This window comes from Euwallacea similis, chromosome 4 (assembly GCF_039881205.1).
Source record: "Euwallacea similis isolate ESF13 chromosome 4, ESF131.1, whole genome shotgun sequence".
NCBI lineage: Eukaryota > Metazoa > Arthropoda > Insecta > Coleoptera > Curculionidae > Euwallacea > Euwallacea similis.
The window spans coordinates 1,584,041-1,610,004 of NC_089612.1; the positions used below are offsets into that span (position 1 = coordinate 1,584,041).

At 35.7% G+C, this 25,964-nt stretch overlaps 1 protein-coding gene across 1 annotated transcript in view; it reads left to right on the forward strand.

Annotated features, from left to right (window-relative positions):
• Positions 1–9,673: 9,673 nt before the first annotated feature.
• The window catches only part of Sema2a (Semaphorin 2a), a 310,532-nt gene continuing 294,241 nt past the window's right edge, over positions 9,674–25,964 (forward strand). Inside the window, exon 1 of the mRNA XM_066389791.1 lies at positions 9,674–9,938. The gene's annotated coding sequence lies outside the window, so the exon portion shown is untranslated. The remainder of the gene's footprint in view (positions 9,939–25,964) is intronic.

Sequence of the window (25,964 nt, forward strand, 5' to 3'; positions counted from 1 at the left end):
CTGAAACGGTTAAATGGGCAAAGATTTAAAAAATTTCATTAAAAGTATCTAAACTCAAATTAAAATTTGCCTTTACCGTTTTTCCGAAAAATGCGAAAATTTTTCGAAAAATTATAACACAATGTTTAACAAATCTTAAGTTGAAAGTGGTTTTGAAAATAAAATATTATTAAGGCACTTTTTTGCATAGAATGCGATGGCGTATTAAGAAATGATCTAAAAGGAACAAAAAAAAATTCGGAAAGAGTTTAAAAAATCTTCAATTTAAAGAACTCTATTTTATACTTTGAAAATCTAAATAATGCGGTAAACAACCACCTAAATCTTTGAAAAATGTTTTTAAGCTCTTTCCAAAAATGCGAAAAACAATATGGCGCCTTTAAAAATTTACGCAGTTACCGTACACAATTCGGAAACTGCTAACGATTTTATTTCTTGATGCGTCATCGTAATCTATGCATAAAAGTGCCCTAATAAGATTTTATTTTCAAAAGCAATTTTAACTCCGTTTAAAAGCTATCGAGTAAAGTGCAAAATGGAGCATTTTCCTACTTTTCTTAGAAACGGTAAAAATAAAGTAATTTTTAATCCGGATCTGAATTTATACGGTTTAAAAATTGACATACGTTGTGCTAAAAACGCGGTAAACAGATAAGGACTTATTTAAAAAAAAAGGAAAAAACGAGAAACAAAAAAGGTTTTTCTTTCTTTACCTTCGCATTATGAGAGTGTTTCATAATGTCTTATGTTGCGGTTTTTCATTTTACATCATTTGTTTTTAGTTAGTCTTACTTTTTTAAATTTTATTAATGTTTTTCTGGCATTGTTATTATCGACTTGGGCTTTTAATGTTGTAGTATAGCGATGAAGACGCCAATTAGCTTCGACGCGTCTAAATATATTCAAAGGTTTTGAAGAATTTCGTTTCTCATTATATAGAAAGGATGACAACCCAAAGAACCAATCTCCATAATGGTTCTTTCCAGCCTTTAGCTATCCCATACCTAACACTTGCCCCCTTGTTTCTTCTTTATTTTCTTCTTTTTTCTTCGTTTTCCGTCTTCGTCGTTTCTTCGTTTCTTTATTTTTTTAAATTTCTACATCTTTCTTCATTCAGCAATTTAATCTGCAATTTTTCACTTAATTTTTTTTGCTTTTAAAAAACATTTTAAGTTGACAAAAACCACAACTTTTTCTCAAACAAATGAGATAGAGCACAATTTTCCAGTGAATATTGCCTATTTGCTTACGTTTGTACATTTCTCTTGCTTTCCACGAAGTACTTTGTTTTCAAAGCGACAGATTAGCCAAAAATATTTAATCTGGATTTACAGAGATGAAACTGGATTATTGATATTTAACACGAATACGTCGCCGGTAATTAAGGGAATATAATGAGCATGTGAAGTTAATGGTTTTGATTATTAGTAGCGAGTGCATTCAGAGAAGTGTTATGGCCAGTTCAGGCGCTTTTTCCTTGAGTTTTTTAATCCTCGTGCTTGCTGTGAATGCCGTTCATGGCGGGGTTTTAATTAGGAAGGAGAATGAGGGAGAGGGGGCGCAGCTTAAAGTAAGTATAGTAATTCTATAATAATTTTGAAGCTTCCTGTTCCAAAACAGTTCTCTTTGAGGTTTTCTGCAAAATCTGTTTTTTTATTCAGAACTTCTAGCACATGGAATAATCCCATGGTTGGTTTAAGTTGATTGGGGTTTATTGTACCTAATGTAATAATTTCATTATATTTTTTCTTCACTAAGCATTTTAAAATGCCGATAAGGGTTAAAAATAAACTGGGGATTAAAACTTTCAGGTCTTCTTTATACATAATCCTTTATAGTATTGATTACAACTGACATAAATCCATGTACAAGGCATTAACGCGAAGTGTTCATCCATGCATACTCTGTTGATTTGCGTAATTTCTTTTTTCCTTCGACCCCTAAGCTTTTGCAAAAAAAAAATGCGAAATTAGTTCAGATATGGAGAATATAGAGCTAACTACTCTCCAAAGCTCATTGTGAAACAAAGTCAAAGTATACAGAGCAGCCGCGCCAAGTACTCGTCCGTGCGTGCAAAGCAATGAAAAGTTCAATTTAAACAAAATTGCTTTTAATCTTCTTTAAATTTGAGAATTTCCACATATTCGTAGGAGCCATCCACGACCATGAATATTATACGTTTCGTTGTCTGTGTCTGATTTATGGCTGGAAAATTTTGCAAAATCATCTTTATAATGTTGTAAGGGTCATGAAAATAAAAAATCGACCAGAATTCACTCTATTTAGTTCTTTTAACTCAAAAATTATAACAAATCTCTAGAAAGTTGATATAACTGAGCAGCGTAAATTTCATTTTCTGAACGTTCCTTTAAAATGGAAAATTTTCCGTAGAAGCATCTGAATAATGTCAGGGCCATATAAAGAGAGGCACGAAAAAAGAAAAATCCAGCAAAATTAACCGTAATTGACTCTTTTAATTGAAATATTCCCACGAGGCCCTGGAATGTTAGATACGCCACTGAAAAATACACATTTTATACTCTGAGGATTTTTCTATAATCTGACCATTAGTGTAGACAGAGTTTAAAAACATCAGGCCGTACCAAGAGAGCCTGAAATTAGAAAAATCCAGCAAAACTCTCCTTATTTAATTATTTTAATTTTAAAATTAGATATGCCACCGAGAACCACACATTTTATACTTTGGGCATTTTTCTATGATTAGACCACTAGTGTGGAAAACTTTGAAAAATATCGGGGCCATACTAGGAGGGACCTGAAATTGTAAAAATGCAGCAAAACTTTCCTTATTTAATTCCTGTAATTAAAAAATTAGATATACCACTGAGACATACACATTTTATACTTTGGGCATTTCTCTATAGTCAGACCGCTAGTGTAGAAATGTTTGAAAAATGTCGGAGTCTTACGAGGAGGGGCCTGGAATTAGGAAAATCCAGGAAAAGTTTTCCTACTTAGTCCCTTTAATTTGAAAATACCTTCAAACGCTTTAAGATTAGATACGTCGCTGAGCATCATGTATTCATACTGCTCCAGACATCTTATAACTAGAAAGTTACGCAGAAATACCTCAATAAAACCAGGGCAGTATCAAAAGGGAAATTAAAACGTTAGATGGGGTTAATTTTATTTTATTTCATAGATAAAAGTTAATAGCTCATTCAGACTTGTAATCTAAGCATTTCTCTATAACTACAATAGGAAATTTTGCGGAAATATCGGATTGATGCCAGGATCGTACCAGAGGGGCAAAATGTAATAAAATCGCAAAAACTCCCAAGTGCCCTATTTAGATTTTTAAAGTCCCTGGGATCTAAATATACTATCAAATATCGTAAATTGTGCGCCTTGGATATTCCTCTATAACTAGAATGTTGCGAAGCATGGCAGTAAAACCAGTGCCGTATCAGGCGGGGCGTGAAAACAGAAAAATTAAGTAAAATCCATTTTTCAGTGACGCGTGGCACTCTGTCTAAGTTCTTAGCCAAGTTGTGCAGAAGTCTTCAATTCCTTAAGAATTCTGCCGGACTTTTTTTAACACGTGGACTGCGAATCGCCATATGTATGCGCGTGCTAGATACGGCATAGACTTTTAGCTATAAAGGCTTCGTATGACCACAACATCTCAACGCATAGTGTATATGGCCAAATTAGTAGATTTCACAGCTCCTGGAACTGGGACGCGCCGGGGTTGAAAAAAATAATAAAAATAATAACGATAATAATAATGAATAAATAAATAAATACATAAATAAATAACGCTTCAGTTATGCGCTAATCAAATTTGGTGCGTTCGATGCAAGCCCTAAATCTGTAATGACGCGTTGAATACAAGTCTACCCAGGACGCTCATCCGCGTCGGTCCTGTCTAGACAAGTCGTGACCGCGCATCCGCGTCTTACGCAGTCAACGCGTTAAGGAACGGGGGTGTAGGTCGTGATTTTTTTTTTGTTTTAAAACCTCAGCCTCGGTTTTCAAAGAGATCACAAAATACAGGTCTCACCGACACAAACATTTATTTATTTTTAGACCGTTGATTGCGACTTCGCAGCTGCAGAAATCAGGGGGGAAGCATTCGCTTCAAATGAGATTTTTGAATGCTGCCGTCAGTGCTGCTACATACCCGGATACGGCTGTTACGACCCGTCAGACCCATCAATCCATCCGTCGAGTAATGATTAGGGTTTGCGTTTATGAGAAAACTGTATTCACGTAAGAAAATACATAGCACGTAAACAAAATTAAAGTTGTTTTCCTTATTGCATTTCGAGTGTGAATTAAAGTTCCGTTGTAGGAAGTTGTTTTTAGCTTTAGATGGATGTTACCAAAAATGTTTATTGTTAAAATATACCTACTTAACATGTAATGGTTTTCTCTGTTAACAGTAAAGCAACAAACAAAAGATGCAAATCCGGAAAGGTTTTATTCTGGCAATTAGCATAGTCCTCCCTGCAAACTCCCTTAAAAATCAGGAAAAGTATATACAATTTAAATACGAACAACGTGCTGCATTATTCATACCTCCGTGTACGGGATAAATTAGGCAAATTCAGTTATGTTTTTTATAATCCAAATTTTCCATTCCCACCTTGTCTGGGTAATTTTATTGTTGGGGATTAATCCGATTGTCTGGATACGTGTTTATCAGCAGAGGTGTGTTCATTGTTATCTATTTATACGAAATTCTTGTTAAAATTGATGTATGTACTATTAATTTTCACCATCATAATTGATCCTTCCGCTTGGCATTCTCGTTCATCGAATTCAATTAACTTTCCAATATATTTGAGAAATATTCGATTCGGTTCCACAAAGGAGAATATGGCGATAGTTCAGATCGGGGAATAATATTAAGTATGTATATTGGAGTGCCGAAAACCCGTTTCTTAGAAGTAGAGAGAAATTTGTAATATTCAGAAGGGTTAGAATGGAAGAGGATCATATCTGCTGAATTCAGATTATACTTTTGCGTTGCCCTGTTCTACAGGGTGTTAGGGAAGTAACTTTCGTAAATTTAACCGGCGGCTGAGAACGTCGTTTTGAGCAAAAAAATTCCTTACCAGAGGGCCAAGTCGTAAATACAACAATTTTCCTGGAAAACCAAAAAACATCTTGTGAGAATTGGCAACGTCGCTTCATATTTATTTCATTTCCACACCTACCTAAGTAGACGCATGAAGTGGATCGCTTTGGGGTGCTTTGGGGTGCTTTTTTACACGGTTTTTTTGGGCCTTCAAGATATTTAATAAGTCATTCTTATTTTATTATTTTGAAAAGCTATTTATCTTGAAATTATTGCTATCAGCTTTAATTAGCATAACATGTCACGTTACACATTTTACACCACTCACATCACACTCAAAAACACAAATTTATCATTGTTTTTGATACATTAAATGTTCGAAATGTTCACCATTTGAGTCGATGCATGCTCTACTCCGGGTACTCATTTATTGAACTCTCTTGAACAAGGCTTAAAATTTGTTCTTCGGCTTCAGAACCAACTTCCTGCTATCGACCTCGTCGTCGATATGGAGGAATAACGCTAGTTGCATCCAGAAGCATTTGGGAAAAAACTTGCACAACTGTTTGTCGAGCTGGAAGTTTTCTTTCTGGATAAGGATTACTAGGTTTATTTGTTTTTTTTTTGTTGTGTAGAGGAGGAAAAAAACCTTCAAAAGGTACCCAGTCTGATGGTCTGGCAATCGGTTTATATAGGAGATTTGTCTCTAAAGGGGACGCCTACCCACTAAAAAAGACGCCTCTCTCTGCCTTCAATCCATCCGGAACCATCGATCAGATATTACTTTGGGTGGAGGCAGGTATTTTTCCGTTTTGTATATTTTAATTAGTCACTGATTTCCCTTTCCGGTTTATCTAGGTCTACCTGTTTACTGCGCATTCCTTCACACGCAAGTGCCTTATCGCTTCTCCCGCAAAGTGAGCGAGCGATACTGATAAGGGCCATAAAAAACAATAAAAAAAAAAACAAACTCCTCTTCCTCGGTCACGTTCAGTGCGGCGTTGCCGCTTACGTTTATTTTTCCCCTTAAGTTATTAATTAAGTCTTCAATTGCTTTTAGCAATGTTATTGTTGAATAATTTAAAGTTTTTTTCTTACATACGATCAACACCCGTCCAGTACGTTTTTCCACATTTTATTCAAATTTTAAAGCTTTCCATAGCTTTCCGGTTACAAACTTTGACATCTTTTGTTGAAAAAACTATTAGGTTTGTGACCCCTGCTATAAGTAACTTTTTTGTTCAAAATGATGTTCTTAATCATTGGTTAAATTTAGGAAATTTATTTCCTTAACACCCTGTATACAAGGCGTCCGTTTCTGGAGCTCAAGCACGAGGATCTCGAAAACCATTAAAGATACGAGGTGGGTTAAATCGAGTGTTCGGGGGAATTGATGGTTCTTTTTCCTGGTCACTGATGCAAATTTAGTGAAAACTGCTGCTGCGGCTGATTCTGGGGTTGTGATATCGAAGGACCGTCCTCGTTTTTGTCAGAGGAGAGAAACTGAATTGAAACGCGTTTCGTTTCCCTCCTTTGAGTACGTATTTTACAAATATGCTTAATCTAAGTTCCTCTCTACGAAATTGCCTAGTCGCTGATGATTTCAAGAGTAAACTGACTTGATAGCCGAGTGGAACCTTAATTCTCCACTCCCAATATCCCTTTTACTGTCCTTCTAGCGACCATAAATCTACCATTAGTGAGATTGGAGGATCTGGGAATTTGTCCTTTGTCGGCCTCTAGTTTTTCACCTTTTGAAACCACTAGATGTTGGCTCTAAGCTCTGGTCCTTTGAGTCCACTATTACCTAGACTGTATGACTTCTTGGGAAATTCCGGCGGTGTGGTTTTTATTTTACCAGCAGGAAACCGTACTTCCAACAACTGTGATATACCACTTTGTGATGGTACCTTGGGTTTAGAATAAACCTTTCAACAGGTTTTATTGTCAACCTACGGAATTCTCAAAAGTCTGCACTGTGTCCAGACATCGGGGCAAAGTTGCCTAATTTGGGATTCAGAAATATGCCGTTTCACAATTTGACGAATTCCGATAGCTTTCAGAGGTGTTAAAAAAAATTGATATTTTGGAAAATTTTCTTCCGCTTAGTTAACGAGATAATTCAAAATAAACGACACTTCATCATTGCAATTTTTCCACTTCTACAGCGTAGTCATGTCATATTGGCAATCCAACGTTTCGATCTTCGACAACCATCATCAACTTTGGGTTTTCTCACGGGCGCAATCTTGAAATTTCAAATTCTGATTTATTTTATTACGACGATTTATCACTTGTTAAAGTTCAGTATTGCACTCAGGGCAAATATCAAAAAATATACTTTTTAAGTAAAGATATTTTAACAGTTCGACTGAATCTCACTTAACGCCTCCTACAGTTGCAAAATTGGCATAAATTTATTAACAAAACGCCTTTGTCAAGTGAAGAAAAGCGAACTATTTTAGAAATTTATTACGCTTCGCATCCAGATGTGCAACTTACTTTGGAAATAGATCTACAGCGGTATCCAGAGAAACAACTATCGGCTCAAGAATATTTCCTATTCCTTTACAGAAATTTAGCCGAGTTTGGTGCATTTTCTAAGCCTGCTCATAGATCATATGGAAATGAAGTGATAATTTTACAGGCGGTGAGTAACACTTTAAAACATTCTCAAAAATAATATATGGCAATCAACTGAATTCTCCATTAGATTCAAGATAATCCTTCTACTACTTTAGCGTTAAGGCGGAAGAAATTAACGTATCTCGCCAGGCAGTGTGGAGTGTCTTGAAAAACATAAATATCGCCCATTTAAAATTCGTATCACCTGAGTTTTGCATCCAGGAGGTGCTAAATGGAGGGTAGTATTTTACAGAATTATCATGGCTGACACAAAATTCCCCGTTCTCCATTTTTTCCAACGTAATGTTCACGGATGATGCCAAGTTTACCAACTCAGGCATGTTCAATCGTCACAATGGACATATTCGATTCACTAAAAATCCACATGAACACCAAGAACTGCTACTACAAACACGCTTCAGGCTAAATGCACTAGTTGATTTATTTGGCGATGCGATAATTGGCCCATACATTTATGAAGACACTTTAACCACAAATGGGCATTAGCACTTTTTAAGGACCTTCTTTATGCATTACATCGATAACAACATTTATCTTTCTTTGGTTTCAGCAAGATGGTGCTCCGCCACATAACGCTAGGAGTGTGGCTGGTTATTTGTGTGAAATTTTTCCCGGTGGAGTCATTTGAAACAATGGAGACGTATGTTGGCCGGCACGTTCAGCAGATCTTTCCCCATTAGGTTATTATTTATAGGAAACTATGAAAGAGCTCATTTATATATATATGTACCCGTCGATATTAATGAGCTGCACAGGAAGACCATCACAACTTTATGGGCCAAAACAAGAAGAAGGGACATTTTATGGCCAATGCAGAATTTAAGGAGATGCATATTGTTGTGCTTGGAACTGGAGCGTGAAATGTTCGAGCACCTCTTGTAATTTCCTTCATTTACTCGTTTCATATTCTGATATTTCCAAGGAATTCTTTGTGAAAACAGGGTTTTTTATGTGTCCACCAAATTGCGAGGCCGAATCATAGCAAAGTTGATGATGGTTGTCAGAAATCGAAACGTCACATGTCGAATATGACGTCGCCACATTGCAGAAGAGGAAAAGATGCGGCGACGAAGGGTGAATCAGTTTGAATTAATTCGCGAAATAAGCTGAGGAAAAAATGAAAACGTTTTTTCTAAAATTTCAAGTTTTTCCGAATATATCTGAAAGTTTCGGGATTTTTCAAATTGTTAAAGAGGCATATTCTTGAGCTCTAAATAGCGTAAGTTTGTCCTGTTTCAACCGCCCTCGTATCTTTTATGGTTACTAAGATCCCCACGATTAAGCTCCAGAAGCGGACACTCTGGATATCAGACCCTGAATAAAGCACGAAATAATTCTTAAAATTGCGGAGTAACAATGTTTTCAATTTCCATTTGTGAGATTTACATTTTAAACCGGAATTCAAGATATATTTTGTAATCGTTTTCCCCATTAATCCACCACAACCAGATTTTATTCTCAGGTTTTCTTTTCTTTCGTTCCTGTTGGTTTCACATGGATTTCCTTTGAGATAGCATCCATTATAATTTTAGACGTAGTAATGCCATTATCGCCATTATTTCTCTAATTTGAATGATCCTGTTTCTTCTACATTAAAGCTCCAAAAGTGATCAGTTTCGTCTCTTTCGTTGCTTCGTTTTTGCTCACCGTTTTTGTGACCTAGATCTCTGGCTGGTTTCTGAGGTTTCGGTTTGGCTTGTAGCTCGTCACCTGATCGGCGGGAGCCAATCAGGTGACGCAAATGGGGGCCACGAGGATTGAGATCATCCCGAATTCAATTTCCTTACACGTGTTTTTTTTTCACTCTCAATCTGTCGACACATTTCAGTCTGGAAAAACAATCGCGATACATATTGACTTTACTCACCCTGTTGAAACTCGTGTGCCATTCTGGACACTTTCCATGCGCAACGGGCACGGCCACGTGTTTTCCGCCGTAAAATTTACCCCAATGTGCTGCAATTTTGGAAGTGGTGGTGTCAGTGTTGGCAACCCCTAGCGAGAAATACACCACGCGAAGAGAAGGGCCCTCGAGGGACAACTCGACTCGTTCCGTGGACGTTCGGGCTTATTTGCCGGACCTAAACATTTTTATTTTTGTAATTTTCTTTTATTTTCCCTTTTCCAGGGGAGGAATTGTGAGTTACCATGTGTGGCCGGTTTAAGTGAGTGTGGTTGGTCCGGAACTCCTGGATTATTGTGAGTGGCTCAATCTGGTTTGGATTGCGTTGACGCTCGTCTATCATAGGTAACCTTTTCAACGAAAAAATTCCCGAAAGCTCAAATGATAATTGTAAATTCCTGAAATAATTCCGGAGAGTCAGTATTTCCCTCTTCCTAGGTTTATATACGTGGCATGACAGCAAAATTAATGAATGTCCATCAGCACTCCCTATCGATATCCCTTTAATCTCAAGATTAAAGGAATCTTGACATTCCAATTTATAAAATTCCAGGGTTCCCTCCTTCTCTGGGCACCTGCCCCTATAATGAGCTTCGGTAGTAATAAACAAATAACACTTTCCAGAGTTTTGTGCAAACAATTTTATTTATTTTTTCCACTTTTGAAGCACCATTCCGACCAGGACTTTGAAGTTGATTCGACTAGAGCGTTGCTTTTAGAGTTAATGGGTTGTGAAATTTGAAGTGCAAATTCGATAACTGGAAACATCATAGTTTCGTGCCATTGCAATTTAATGAGGGATAGGAACTTGGAAAATTTATCTTCTAGAGCTATTGATTGGAAATGCGCTCTTTTGATTATATTCAATTTGAAAACGTTAAATTCGTTTTGACATCTACACTGAGCCGTTACAATTCCCTGGAGATGGTGTTTAAATGGGCGTTGCTGACGTAGGAATTAATTCATTCCAGTATAATCAAATTAAAGTTTAATTATCAAGGTTATAATGACGTCGGAGTTGCCTTTGACTTCCTGTCTTTGAGATCAGGGACGTACCAATGAGAAGACTGGGCTGAGGCTCGATACAAAGGAATAATGCGAATAATGTTTAAATTTTACGAATTCTGAACATTAAGTCGCAAATTCATATACCGAAACAGACGTCAGTTTAACTTCTTGAGTTTTAAAAAAATCTCTGCTCCGAAATAACCTACTTGAACGCGAACAAAATAGTAAAGAAATGGCATCTACGACTCCACTTTTTGTGGGATTTGTGCACTTTCAAGTGTAAAAGGTTTTTTGGAGGTGTTCCAAACGATTTTGTTGTCAGAAAAGTTATTTGAATTTTTTTAATAAATTTCATCTCTTTGAATATTGCAGTAACTTTATTCTTTAAGTACCTAATTACAGTGAGGTTTTGAATATCATGAAAAGTTATTAGACATTAATGCAATAAGTTTCTCCACCATGCCAAGTCAGTTTCGATTCTTTTTAAACAAAAATTTTCGCATTGTTTCCAAGAGAATTCTAGAATTTCTTCCCTACACTTTGAAGATTTTAAAGATTTCGGGTTACTCAAGGAATTATTAAAGCTCTCAGATGAGCCAGCTCTATTAAAATTACCGAATATCATTTACTTTCTTGGAAAATTATGTTTTTTTTCTCATTGTGTAAAAAACATTGCAACTACGTTTTCCCATTACATTTCACTATAACACAGACTTTTTCTGCATTTTTGACTGCCCTACTTTTGTCGAAGGAATCGAAATCGCGGGATTTGAAGGAAATGTTTGGAGTTTCCCAAGAGATTTTCAACCCTTCACAGCAGTCCGTTCTGAATTTCAAAAGTTTCATGAATGGTGCAGCAAAACTAAAGAATTTTTCTTTTCCAGCATGTTTCTTTGTTTAGAATTTTGAGGGTTCAAACTTTCAAAACGTGAAAATGTGTTTTATATGGAACTCAAATCTATCTAGAAGTAAACATATTCAAAAACTATTATAGAAGGCCCCCTAATTTCATTAAATCTCATTATTGTTTAAGTTCTTAATAATTTCTTTAAAGATTAAAATAACTTCAGAATTTTTCTGGTCTAAGCTTTCGAATAGAATCCCTTTTTGTCTGCCTGAACTGCTTTTGGAAACGCACTATTCCACTGACTTTTGTATGGTTTTGTAGCTTAAAATTCTCCGTAAAAACTAGAAAAGTCCTAAATGGTTACTACGATAAGTAGAAGACTAGAAAAGTAAAATTTATGGGAAAAAATAAACTATATTCAAAAAACCGTTATTGCCATTTAAACCACACTACACTAATAAATTATATGCACATCTGTAGCGGCAAATGATCGCTTTAAATTTTGAATTTCAAATTAATTCAGAAGGAAACCGAGGCGTGCCAGACAAATGTCTGGAAACGTAAAATCTGTGGAATATATTTGGCCATTTTTGCGAAAATCGTAACTGATTTTATAAACGCATTATATCATCGACCTTCATGTAGATCTGTAGCGCACAATATTTCATTCAGATCCTGAAATTTTCAAATTAATTCAGGAGAAAACAGAGGCGTGCCAGGCAAATGTCTGGAGATGTACAATCTATGGTACGGGGTACAAATTTGAGAGTTTTTAAGGAAATTTCTACTGCTTTTGTAATCGCACTGTGCCAATAACTTTTGTGTAACTTTCTAGTTCAAAATTCTCTCTATAAATGAGAAACTTTGTCGAGGAATTCTAGAGTAAACAGCACCAGACAGAAATCTGGACAAATATTGTACAAAATAATCAAAAATTGAAAAACAATAATTTCCGTGTAAATCACATAATAATAGTAAATTTCAAGCAGACCTAGTACAAATACGTTCCCTTTAAATTTTCAAACATTCAAATATAATTTGGTTAGCAAACAGAGCCAAATATCTCTTAATTTTTGAAGGTTTCCAACGAGCATAAATTTCAGTATTTTTAACCAGAATTATTCAGTTTTGTAAAGTGCGGTGAAATTCCTTTTAAAATTGAGAAATTTGTTTAAAAACTTTTTATCTTTGTAAAATTAGGTATTTATGCCTTAAAATTTCTAGTGAATTACATCTACAAGCAGAACGAAATTCTCTGTCATCTGTAGGATTGTAAAGTGTAGAACTCAAAAATTCTAATTAGAATTTTAATAGGTTGTTTCAGTCTTGCAAAATGGCGTTACAACCGGCGAGAACCTGCTCAAAAATTCGAGCTTTAATATTCTGGCTAAGCTAGAAATTGACGACCTAAAATTCGTGTTGAACTGGAACCCCAAATAGAAGTAAATTCCGTCCGTTGTAGAATTCCAGAAGCGTAAAGCTCAAAACTTTCCATCAGAATTGCAAGCTTTTTTAGTCTCGTAAAGTGTGGTAAAAAGGCTTTAAACTTGAGAAGTTACTGAAAAGTTCGATCTTTTTCATCATGACAAAACTAGGCATTAAGTACCCAAAATTCATGTCGAACCAGTTCAAAATCCATCCAGTCCGATACTGGATGGATTTGGGAACTAGGTGAAATTCTTCCTTATGCATGATTTTAAAGCTTAAAACTACAAGTTTTTGGTCAGAATTTTGAGTTTTATAGGCTTTGACAAAGCGCAGTAAATATACGCTTCAAAATTGTGGTAGATTTATCTATAAACATAAACGCGGTACTCAAGCAAATTGAAGAAATTTAAACATTTTATGGGATTTTGGAATTTCTTAAAGTTCCTTCCGCCTGACGCTTTGATACCTAGTAAAGTACGTTGAGGTCGTTTTATAAACTACGTAGAAATTAGCTACGAGCTCAAGGAAATTCTATTAATTTGCAGGATTTAACAACCTTAAAGCTCCGTTTGAATCACAAGATTACATGAATCTCAGCAAGATCCAGAAGAATAATTATTTAATAAATAAAGAGTAAAACACACGCACATTTCTAATTATTTTTACTATAAAAACATTGCATCATGTGACTAACTTATTGATTAATTGTAACGATAAGAATGAATTTAAACCGTTCTAATAAGGATAAAGAATGCGGGTATTAGGAGAGCTTTAAATTCCATTCGGGGTAATCAGTCAAAAAGCACACTTGAAACAGTATTATTCACGTTAAAACCTTATTTATTTGTAACTTGATTTTACCGGTACCATGGAATTGTGATAATTAAAGTTCTCAACATAATAACATTTTTTTTTAGTCGATCTCAACGGAATTAACAGGAGTTTGCACAAGGATTAACATTTCTATATTTACTACCTAAAGGATTAAATCAAGCACGCAAATTTAATGCTCCAAACGATAATTTCCTGTTATTTGGAGTCAATAAACTGAGAAATGTTAAAATAAAGAAATTTCGAATTCATAGCAGGGGTGGATTTAGTTCTTCACATAAGCGATGTTTTATGTAAATTAATGCTCCACCTGGCTTTAAAAGCTGTTCCACTTCTCGACGGATATCCATGCTTCCTTGGAGGATTTCCACATTTCGAAATATCCACTCAGTAAATGTAAATAAAACTGTCGTAGCTGGAAACTGCACTCTCCGCGGTTGCCGAAAAGCACCTGCACAAGCAGATGAACTTCCGAGTATTAAGCTTTTAAAATAATCCTCAAAGAACTTCAATATTCATTTCGAGATTTAATTAAAACAGTTTCGCTAGTCGTTTTTGAAATGTTGCTGCATCTTGTTTGAGAACTTTGAAACGTCTTGAATAACTCAATGCCATAATTTGCAAGGACCGTATAAAGTTCGGCAACAATCCTGATTTATTTTCAGGACTAAATTTTGTCTTGCTGCCTATTACTTTGTGCCAAATCCGCTCATAATATAAAGGATTCGGAAGCTTTCCAAGTGTTCTACCTCTAAAATTTCATTTCGGGAGGGAAAATGATTACGGTAAACTTTCCTCGTTAGATACTCTAGAGTTCGCAGCTGAAGATCTCTCGAAATTGGCAGATATCTGTTATTCGTCCGTGTCGGATTTTGGAGAGAAACATATTCATGGGTACTTAATTATTTCAGAATATCGCTTTCGTACCATGCAGTATTTCCGATATTTTACAGAAAGGGAAATTAGGCATTTCGTGCACGAATATCCCCTCACTTTTATGCTGTGATTGGACAATAGAAATATGTGCTCCAAATTCGGGCATATTCCGTCCGAGTTGAAAAAAAAACAGCTATTTCCTCCTCCAAAATCCTAATTTGGGGTAAAGTTTTTGCGAATTTTGAAGCTGCTCATGATTGGTTGAAAATTTTGAAAACCATTTTAGCCGAATTAGATTATAAATTTTGAAAATTTTACAATTTTCATCAATTTTTTGCTCAAAAGAACCCAATCAGACTCGGACATATCAAACCTGCATATAGAGCGGAAAAACCAAATGGAACAATTTCAATATCAGCCTATTTCCACATATGTGAAAAAAGTTCTGGAACACATCGATTTTACCCCTAAATTTAACCCCGTTTGTGTGACAATTGCAATTCCCAAATTTTTAAATTGGAAGCATGGGTTTGTGATGCCTCAATTGAAAGGTCTTTTCATTCCCTACTCAATATTGCTATGGTTTTAACCTTTGTTTGAAAGAATAATGGACAAATAATCATGTAATTGACGAAATTGTCTATAAACACTAAAATTTATTAAATAATTCCACTTCGTTATTGATAATGTATAATAATAAAATAACAAAACAAATCAATCTGAATGTACCTCGACTTAACTTTTCGAATCGATAGATAGGGAAGCGAGGGTCGCTAGAATAGCCGGTACGATTACCTGATCTTACTCCATTAGAATTTTTATTATGGGGATATGTGAAGAGTATAATGTACAAAAGTAAACCACGCAATTTAGTTGATTTAAAAAGAAGAATAACGTTTGCGATTAGATCGGTTACGCCTCAGATGTTGATTAATGTTAGAAAACATTTTTATTTACGGTTAGGATACTGCCAAGAGGTTCGAGGCATGCATTTTGAACATATCATAGAAAATTGAGATTGATTTGTTTTATTACTTTATTACGTTATCAGTAAGGAAATGGTTTTAAGTTTATGAAAGAGAATGTCGATATTCATTTATTTTTTAAAATTATTCTTTGCAATAAAATTTAAAACGAATTTTGAATAGGGAATGAAAAGACTTTTCAATTTATGTATCACAAACCTATGCTTCCAATTTAAAAATTTGGAAGTTGCAATTGTGCAACAAAAGGGATTTTTAGGGATAAAATTTTCACGTTACAGGATATAATTTCAGAATCTAAAATTCACGTGTGTCGGTATTTTTTTTATATAGATAAATTTGTGTCAAAATATCCAGATATTAAATTTATTGCATGTGACTGTTTCGCCCTGTAGTAAATGCGTGTTGAATTTAACAAAGATGTATACTGTAAATAATGTAGATCCCTGAATGGGCCCTTGCGGCACTCTAGACGCAATTGGCCTGTGTCGAATTACCCCACCATCAATAATGTAGGTGCACTAGCGCCGATCAGTCCAAAAAGCCATATCTGAAAAATTTTTACATGTTTCAGGTTATTCCTATAACAGCAGGGGATATGTGGCCGTACTTTTTGGCGCTTTTCAAACTTTGAGCCCCGACACCTCGAGAATTCACCAGGAAACTTTCTTAAAAAAATAGCTGAAATTAATAACAAAATTGAACTTTCTGGTCGTCAGGAGTCTCAGTCATAGGTATAACCACTAATTTCCTCCAATTGACCGAAAAATATCCCCTTTCCAAGGAACAATTTATTATATTAGTGAGGTGAAGGGCAAACATAGCTTAAGCATAAATAGGAGAAAGGTCATTCCCGTCGCATTGAACTTTATACTGTCAATACATCCAGAGATCCTCTATGCCCAACTGACTTAAAAGAGAATCTACTCAAGTCATAGGTGATTGACAATAAAGGCCAAATACAGCTTAGGCGTAAATGGGGCGAGGGGTTATTCTCGCCGCAGTGAATTTTACACTGTCATTACACCTGCAGATCTTCTATACTTAACTGACTTAAAAGTGAATACACTCTAGTTGTTTATTCTATGGGTATTGTAAATATAGAGTGATTATTGAAGTGGTGAATCAATCGTGATATCACCTGTGAATGGCAGCATATCCTAAATAAGATTTACTTTTAATCGGGAACTTGTTGAAGGTTATTGCGAGGGGTAGGTTATATTATGGCAAAACTTGAGCATGACTCGAAGGTTTCCTCCTAAGAAATAATTTTTTACTTCAATGTACCAATGAATTTATGGGCTTTGAATATGATAATGGCCATCCTGAAAACTTCACTCTTGAAAGTTTTTTATGCTTTTGCCTCAAGGTCTTTCATCCAATTAGAAAGTTCCGAATCATATACGTATGTTGACTGTTAAGAAAATCCGGTGATATACAACAACTCTAAACAAGTTTAAAGGTTTTTAAGAAATTACTTACTTTGCAACATTCTGTATACTATAAAAATAATATATCGCTATGAAAAGACATGGAAAATTGAAAATCTGTAAATTTTTTATTTAAAGAAGTATATTTAAACTACGTAGTTAAAATGAATGATGTACAGTATTCTACGGGGCGATAAGGGACAAGAATTTCATAACAAAATTAATTTTCGCAGGAAAACGCGATTAATAATTTGACATAAAAACATTTAGAGGATTTTTATTTTCAGTCGATTGAGGATTAGCCTTGAATCACATGAGGCTTATCCTGCGGTATCGAGGAGTCTCCGCTCTTTAAATACTTTTTGTCATTTTAGCCATATTTACTGAAAAAACTCCTCTCCCATTGTTGATAATTCATTTCAGTCCAATGAGGATATTGAGGATTACTCTCAATTCCCATGAGCCTCATTCTGCAGCATGGAGGTCTCTTGTCTTCGCTCATTTTCGTTTTTGGAACAATAAAAAAAACATAAACCTTTCCACTTCTAAACAGAATTTGCTCTTTTCCTTATCGACCTCAACGAGACTTAGAGGGACTGTTCGAAAAAGGTATGCGTTTAACATTATTTGACACATATGGGGTGGCTCACAAAAGTGCATGAGGATTCAAGCTTTTTATGTTAAACAAAACCCTCCGGTATATTGTTGTATTTTTGAATTTCTCGCAATTTTTTTACGTTACTTTGAAGCGCAATACCCCTATTTCCTACTATTTTCGACATACTGAAGTTCAGAATAGGGTACTTTTTTCACTTTTCGGCATACGTAATTTCCGAACGGTTGAGTTATTGCGAAGGCTCTCTATTATAAATTCAAGGCAAGTCTGATCCAAATTTGAAATCTGCAAAAAATTTGACAGTCGTACAATTTGCCTTGGACAACTAATATACGAATGTAAACGATATTTTGCCATAACTCAAATCGTTGGGAAGTTTAGACTGTCAAAAGTACAAAAAATGTCACATTTCAAATGTCAATATTTGTGAAAGAGTTGAAAATCGGAGGGGGGTATTGTAAACGGAATGATCTTAAATATTAGGGAGGAAGGCAAAATTGCAACAATGTACAGGAGTTTCGTTTACAATAAAAAATGTAAATCCTAATATATTTTTTTGAGCCACCTCGTATATTTAAAGTCGCGCTCTGCATATATTTCTGACTTTGTCTTGTAATCTTTACACTTAAACTATTTCTCCACCTTTACGAGTTTTTGGGACGCTAGCTTGTAGATAAAATCTGGGACGCCATGTATGTGGTTTATTATTTATTGCGATCTGCAAAGCTCACTTTCCATTGCATTTTCAGATGGAACAGTGACGGCTCCTGTATAAATATTGTGCAACAAATCAAATCCCATCCCAACCGTATTTGTCCTCAACAGCCCCGGCAATAATGTATTTCTCCAGTGTTTTTGTCCAAAATGGATATTACGATAAGAAAACACAGACACACACAACTTTCCTTTCTTTTGTTCGCCGAGATCAAAAGCCAAAGAGGCTCATTTCTGCCGAGCCTTTTATTTTTATCTAACTTTGTTTCTCACTTTGACGAACACGTAATCCAGTTTTCTTGGAAGCTCACTAGGGTGGTAACGAGGCATTGAAGAATGCTTTACTAGACACGCAAATGACAAATGAAGTTATTGTGCAAATTTGTTTTTTGGAAAATCAATAAATCTAAACTTCTATTTCGGGTAAAATTCCTATAAGTTTGAAGATGGGGCTAATTTTTTATAGAGGCAATTTGTCCTCGAGATGACTCTCTGCAGACTTCAGAGACAATACGAAAAGGGAATATTACGTACTCTTTTAATATTTCACTCTCCACTTCGGGGAATCTCCCCTTATTCCCTTTTAGCACTATTTCATGTTGATAAATTGGAATTGTTTGGAAACTTTTAGACTCCTTCGTCGTCATGCTGGAGATAATTTCACCTGTATTAGATGTCATATCTTTTAGTTTTTAGCTTAACAATGGGATAAATTTACCCGCTACTAAATCCCGAAGACGTTTAGCACCTTTCCGCGGATTCGCTTTGGTGTCGTAATTTACCCTCCCCGGCTCTGCTCACAGATTACTTCTGGAATCCATATGTCTTGCTTTATGGTCTGGAAACGATCACCAACATATTAGAGGGCTCGCAGCGAAACCTAGAGTAGATTTAATGCCTTATGGCGATATTTTACTTGAAACATTAGCGCAAGAAAAATGTGTTTGCGCTGGAGTGTCTGGAAACGGGCATGTTTACAGGACACAAAGAAAAAGTATCTCCGACCTAGATCGAAAGGGGAAAGAAAACTAGCTGCCATCGATTCATAGCCTGTCTAACAACATCTGGTATAGGCAGACTCAAATATTCGGCCTGTATGTATAAAAAATGAGTGCTGTATGACTTGGCAAATACCGTTGCCACCTCTTGGCTGTGACATGACAAATTACAGCCCTCCTGCGGAGAATATATTACATTATGGGGTAACAGGGCGAAGAATTACATAAACAACTGGAGGAAAATTAAACATACAATTTTTGAGGTAATCCTTCTTTAATGTCTCCTTTGTTAAAAACATACACGTAATAAATTAAAGTCGATAGCGTTTGCTTCTACCCGTTCGGAATGGCAATTAACTCGAATCGAAAGCGGTGGTTAATACGTAATCACGTAACACCCCAGTGGAACCTGCCCGGTTAAAGAAGTAATAATTTTACATTAGCAGGAATGAAAAATTCCCCTAATTTATTACTGACCGGGTTTAATTTTCTTTCTAATTCCAAGGAAATTAGGAATTTTTGTTTAATTCGGACCGAGCTGAAATGCAATTAAGTAGATTTCAAAGGCGGGTAGTTTCTGGGGGATGGTGGAAAAACAGCCGAGATTTAGGACAACGAATAATTCAGTTTCAGGTTAATACCTGAATGCTTGAATACAATTACGTTCGAGATTTTAATAAATCTATCACGCATTAAACGATTATCAATCCTATTTTTACGCATGAGTGCCGAAAGTGGGATCAGGAGGATGTGAGGGAAGTTGTTCAATAACCGGAGGCAGTGCTGGTGGAAAAATCTTATTAGCAATAAGGAGCTAAAGTTCTTCTACTTGCTGACCTGAAAATCGACCGCTTTCAGCATCTCTTCATTATTGTGATATAACTCAGATGAATGGAACGTAATAAGACGGAAACTAAAGCACAAGGTGGTCTGAAAAGGAAGGCCAATGCACTAACTGCAGCTTCTTTGAAGAAGAAGTAATCTAAAGGTATTAAATTGAATTTCTATTTTTCAAACATATACGGGGTTTTTAAAAAGGAGTTAAGGGTGTGATTCCCCTGGTCCATTCTCAGAAACAAAGTTCCCAACGCATCTGTCCGTAAGTGCACCGTTTTCGAGATACAGGGTGTCAAAAAAGGGCCTACTCTAGTTTGGCAATTTAAATAAACTTCCGTGGATACTTTTCTTGCTGAAGTAAGAGAAATAGCTAATCCGCGGTGTGCTCCCAGGCTGATTAACCCATTTGAATTTCAGAAATAAAGTTAATTATTTTTTTCGAGAAAAACTTCCCGCCGCGGTGAATATCTTTCAGTAGGTTGTTTAGCTTACTGAAAAGTGAAATAGCAATCTTCCCACGGTGTGTTTTCCAGGTCGATTATTATCCTTAAGACAAGACGCCCTCAGCAGTGAATGTCTTTCTGTGGGCGTGTTTCCATACGGCTGATTAAATCTTCCCACTGAAACGTCCAGAGATTATAATCAGTTTCGTTAAGTAATAGATTCAATTAATACGTAATTTATTTCCAATAATCTGGGAAAATGGGGACCCTAGAAACGAGGAATAACTGCCTCAACCCCGTCCGTACCACCCCCTGACTCATTAGCTGATACCTTCCCGTCTTATTAAAATTAAATTCTTAACCATTACCGTTCCGATTTCCGTAGCTACTAACAAGCCTGACTAATTCTTCTCCATAACATACTCCTCCATTTGTCCAATGCATTTACATCGCGTAATATGTTTATTCCTGCATATAAAAGGAGCGAAACAGTTTCTTTATGTCTTAGTTGCGTGGAGGGACAATCACTTGGGCGTTGCTTCATTTTTACGGCCGTCCGTCGTTTTTGGCAACGGGCAGTAAAGTAAAAATAATCCCTCTCTACCCCTTAACCGTCCTCAATTAAATATCTACTTCTCCCTCTATCCTAAAATAAGGTATACATTTCTGCAAAAATCGAAAATTCGCGACATCGCTTAAGAAGAGGCAGTTTTGATTACTTATTTATCCTGTATAAATTAAATTATATAAGGTGAGTATTTTTTAATGCTTAGTGACAGAATATCGGAAACTGGTAGAGTTACCAAGTTGGCTAAATGGGGAAAGAATTGCCGCTTTAGGGGACCAATTTAAAGCCACTTTTGATTTTTTGCAAAAATCCATGGCTTACTACAATAGAAATTTAGAAAAACCAAATTTCGTCGTTTTCTTGTAATCGCTCTAGTCGTGTAATTATTGGTTCTAAACAAATTATGCAAATACGAATATTGTAGATAATTTTGCCCTGAAAAAGATAGGCTAACCAAATTTTTTCTAACAGCTACGATTTGAATCAGGTATAAATTTATGTTTTTGAATCGCTGTGATAAAAATTTTTTTAATTGTGAAAAAATCTAATACATTTATTCATCAATTACCTAATTAAATCTTAATAATCCAGATGTGCAAAAAACCCCCTATTGTTATTTACACATGTATTGCAACACTTCAAAACTGAAATTGTAGCTCTTCTAATTGAAGACCCACCGATAATATCCAAAGCTTTCTCAACTGTTTCTCTAAGAGTTTCCAATGATTCATAGTATTTTCTGTAAACTTCATTTTTTATTGCTACCCGTAGAAAAAATCCAAAACAGATAGATCCGGTGATCGAGGAGGCCACGTAACTGGTCTGTTTCTATTTTTTTAATTTTTTTTGCATTTTTTTCATTTCCAATTTTGAGTGCACCCATTGTTAATACAGAAGGTGGTTTTTTTACCATGAAAATTGAGTTGGTGCCCAGAAGAAATATCCAATTATAAAATTTTACTAAATATGGGAAAAAATGGTGTTTTATAAAGTTTGCTGAAATATGTCGACATATCGAATAAACTTCAATGCGGTGCTATAAATAAAGTTGTGAAGAAATTCGACGTTATGCCTCTAACCATATCAAAAATGTGGCAAAAAGCAAAACAGCAAAATTCTGATGGTAAAATCTCTGCAATTTTTCATCATATGAAACGAAATGTAGGCGGAAACGTAAAGGTTCTTCGGAAAATATGAACAAAATTAAAACTATGTCCTTAAATCAATGAGGTACGTTTCGCAGCTTAGCATGCGCAGGAAAGACACCAAAATCAACTTTATTTCGAAGATTTAAAGAGAGTAAAGATTTCAAACGTATTTCATCGACAATCAAACCTTTTCTAACTGATTCAAATAAGCTTACCCGCTTAGAACATTACATTTCGATGGTTAAACCCAATGGATATGACGAAGACTTTTTTGACTATGTTCATAGAAAAATATTTCTACCTCATTCAAGAAAAACGTTTCTGTTATGTCACTCGGGATGAAGAATTATCTGAAAGAACTTGCAAAAGTGATGTTCAATATTTTGACAGAAAATTGGGAAATCGGTAAAAACCGTCCAAAAGGCAGTCTGGTTGGTAAAAATATTAAATGCGTCAATATTGCAGAATGAAAAAAAAATTATTTTGAAGAATGTTATACCTGCAATTAGAGTTAAGTTTTCGACATTTGCACAAAAAAACATTTTATATGTGGCAAGATAATGCCATTCGTATAATGATGATCAAGAAGTTTTGTCTGAAGGATCTAGGAATGGTTGGAATATTAGAATCAGATCTTAACCACTAAACAGTCCAGATTTGAATGTTTCTGACTTCAGTTTTTTTAACTGAATTCAATCGCTCCAATATGAATCATCTTCGAAAAACATTGAAGAGCCGATTGATTGCGTGCAACTGGCGTCCGATCGATTAGAAAAGGATAAAATTGAAAACATTTTCCTAATTTTCCAAGATTATATGGAGCAAATTATGACGGTCAGAGGTGGAAACAAAGATTGAATTCCTCATATGAGCGAAGCCAAACTTCGCCGTGGAGGGAGGCTTTCTGCATCGTTACGTTTCGCCGATAATTCTGGCAAATGACCAAAATAATGTTAATAAGAATAATAATCTCAATTTGTTCATGATTCTTTCGTACTTCTTTCTAAACTCTAATTAAAGTTGCCTGTTGAAACTCTTGTATATTTTATTTCGGGACAAATGTGATTGCGACATGCATAACTTGTTTTGGGACTGAGGGAGTACAAATATTATTCTGCTTGCGTGTAGAAGATTAAAAAAATATAATTTGTGCGTTAAACGTTTTACGTACCACGGGCCGAACGAAGGATCGGATCGGAAGGGCCGAATAGAATAAAGGCTTCGCATGCGACATAAAATTTCGGCGGTAGGCGTAATCTTCTTCTTTCGGCCCTCTGCATGCAAATAATTATCATTCTATTCCTGGTCCTAATTATTTAGTCCTGTAATAAACCCATTGTCTGTCTCCTTCCATCTCGTCCGTTGAACTGTACTCCCCCTTCTCCATTGTCTAAAGGTTGCCATGCGGCCTAAACCGGTCCGTTCCCCGTTTAATAGGAAGGGTGGAACCTCAGATTTGCAGCAATTGTGACGCTAAACTAACCTTCACCACAAGAAGGGCGTCACAGCACTTATGCATTTATGCTTAGGAGAGTCTTGGAGGTTCTCTTGACGTCTAAGTGCTTGGCAAGATATCTTGATGTCATAATTTTAAGCATACACCGTTTTTTTTGTTAGACTTCATTCCAATGCCAATTTCACGGTTTTCTGATCCGAAAGAATCCGAGTATTTGACGTTTGTTGAATTGAAACTGCATTAATACAGCAAAGCTTTGAACAGCTGACCCTCTTTCTAGTAATAACGCTAACTCATGTACTCATGAAGTAGGAAGAAGACTTAGGTACTTATCTCATATCTGAAGAGGCCATACACGCCTTAAGTATAAGACTAGTGACAGATGCTTATTGTTCATCATCTGCTTCCTTTTTCTCAAATCTTGCTAACCATCAGAGATGGTAATTCTAACCGGACCTTGCGCATGGCTTATCAAAATTTCTCGGATTTTTCAGATTTTTGAGTCGAGAAGCAAAAAAGCGCACCAATAAGCGTCGTTCTTGTCTACGAATTTTGCTTGCAAAACTCAGTTGAATATTTAAAAGGGGCGAAAATATCCACCTACTTAGGTGTTTATTTTGAAATGAGAAGAAATTTATTATTTAATAAGGAAGAAATATTGCCTTTGTTTGATGCTAGACTTGGGTGCTTGTAAGTTGAAATTTGATAGGTCCTGAATTCATCTGATTGTCCCTCCATGAGTTCGCACATTTTTGTCATAAATACCTTACCATACCTATCTCCATTGATATGAGTTCTTCCAGGTTCTCAGCCTGCACCAAAATTGGTAACAACAACGTTTTGCATGGGGAGTCTTCATCTTGGTCTACTTCTACAACTGTACGCGGTAGGCATAAAAATCCTTGTAATTGTACTTAAACACTTTTTTCATGTAATTTTCCCAGTTCTGTTTCTTGGCAGAAACGTTTCAAATTCAAGAAAATCAACTAAATAATTTTTTTTTGTGGGAAATTATACTGACATGTTGGTGAATGTTCCGTATTATATATGAGCGCAGAATCTCTGGCCAGACCATCGCTGGTTTTGAGCCATTTAGCCATCATCAGACAGCCGAAGGCAAATAGAAGGACCACGAATTCGTCAAGAAAAACAGCATACTTCAATGCTTCTACAGTGTGTTCCTTTGAAAACTTACCACCCCAAATATTGTAAATACGCAAGTATATATAAAAGTAAGGTGGTCTTCCAGGTTGCGAGGGGGAACGCTTTTGACATTATCTGCGTAAACCTTATTGTCACCCCTTGCCACCCTGCTACCCTCACTTGGAAATTTTAAATGACATCCCCCACTGAGTTGTACCTCATATTAAAGTAATTAAAAGTACAAAACATCGGTGCGTTAAGAAGCTCGATTTGTCAAAGAATTTTCGAAAAATCAAGGAAAAAGTGATAGCATGATTTCAAATACATGCAATAACTTTTCGAACTTCTTAGATATTTTGGTATTTTTTTGTGTTCAAAAAGTAAATAAATTAAGGTTTTTTTGCCAAATGATACACATTTTATTCATCATTTTGGGACAACAAATCATTTTACAAAGATTTTGCCATTTAGCGTTTGTTAAATGGTGTGCGATAGCGTGACATTAACATCTCGATTAACATGGCATCTTCTGTAGAAGAGAGAATGGAGATTGTTTTCATGTACGAGAAATATCCTCATAAAATATTTCTCATGTCTACGTTAAGCAACTTTTAGAAAAATTTACGACAGGGTCAATAACCAATTTAAAACGAAATCAAACGAATGCATTGAATGAGGCTGCCCCAATTGAAGTGTTGGAGCAATTTGTGGTTGAACCAACCACATCAATTAGAAAGGTGTCTCGTCAAACTGGATTTTAAATTGGTTCTGTTGCAAAAGTAACAAAAATACATAAGTTCCACCCGTACAAAATGCAAATTCATCGGGCACTGGCTGAGGATGATCCCGATCGCAGAACTGAATTTTGTGAAAGTATGACAGCACTACTTACCATTACCCCAAATCTTGTAAAAAATCTGTTTTTCCAATGAGTGCACATTTTATTCAAATTATTTTGTTAACAAGCAAAATTGTCGTGACAAAAATCCTCATGTTTTTTTAGAAAGCCATACCCAGTGACCTCAAAAAAAGTTAATGTATGGGC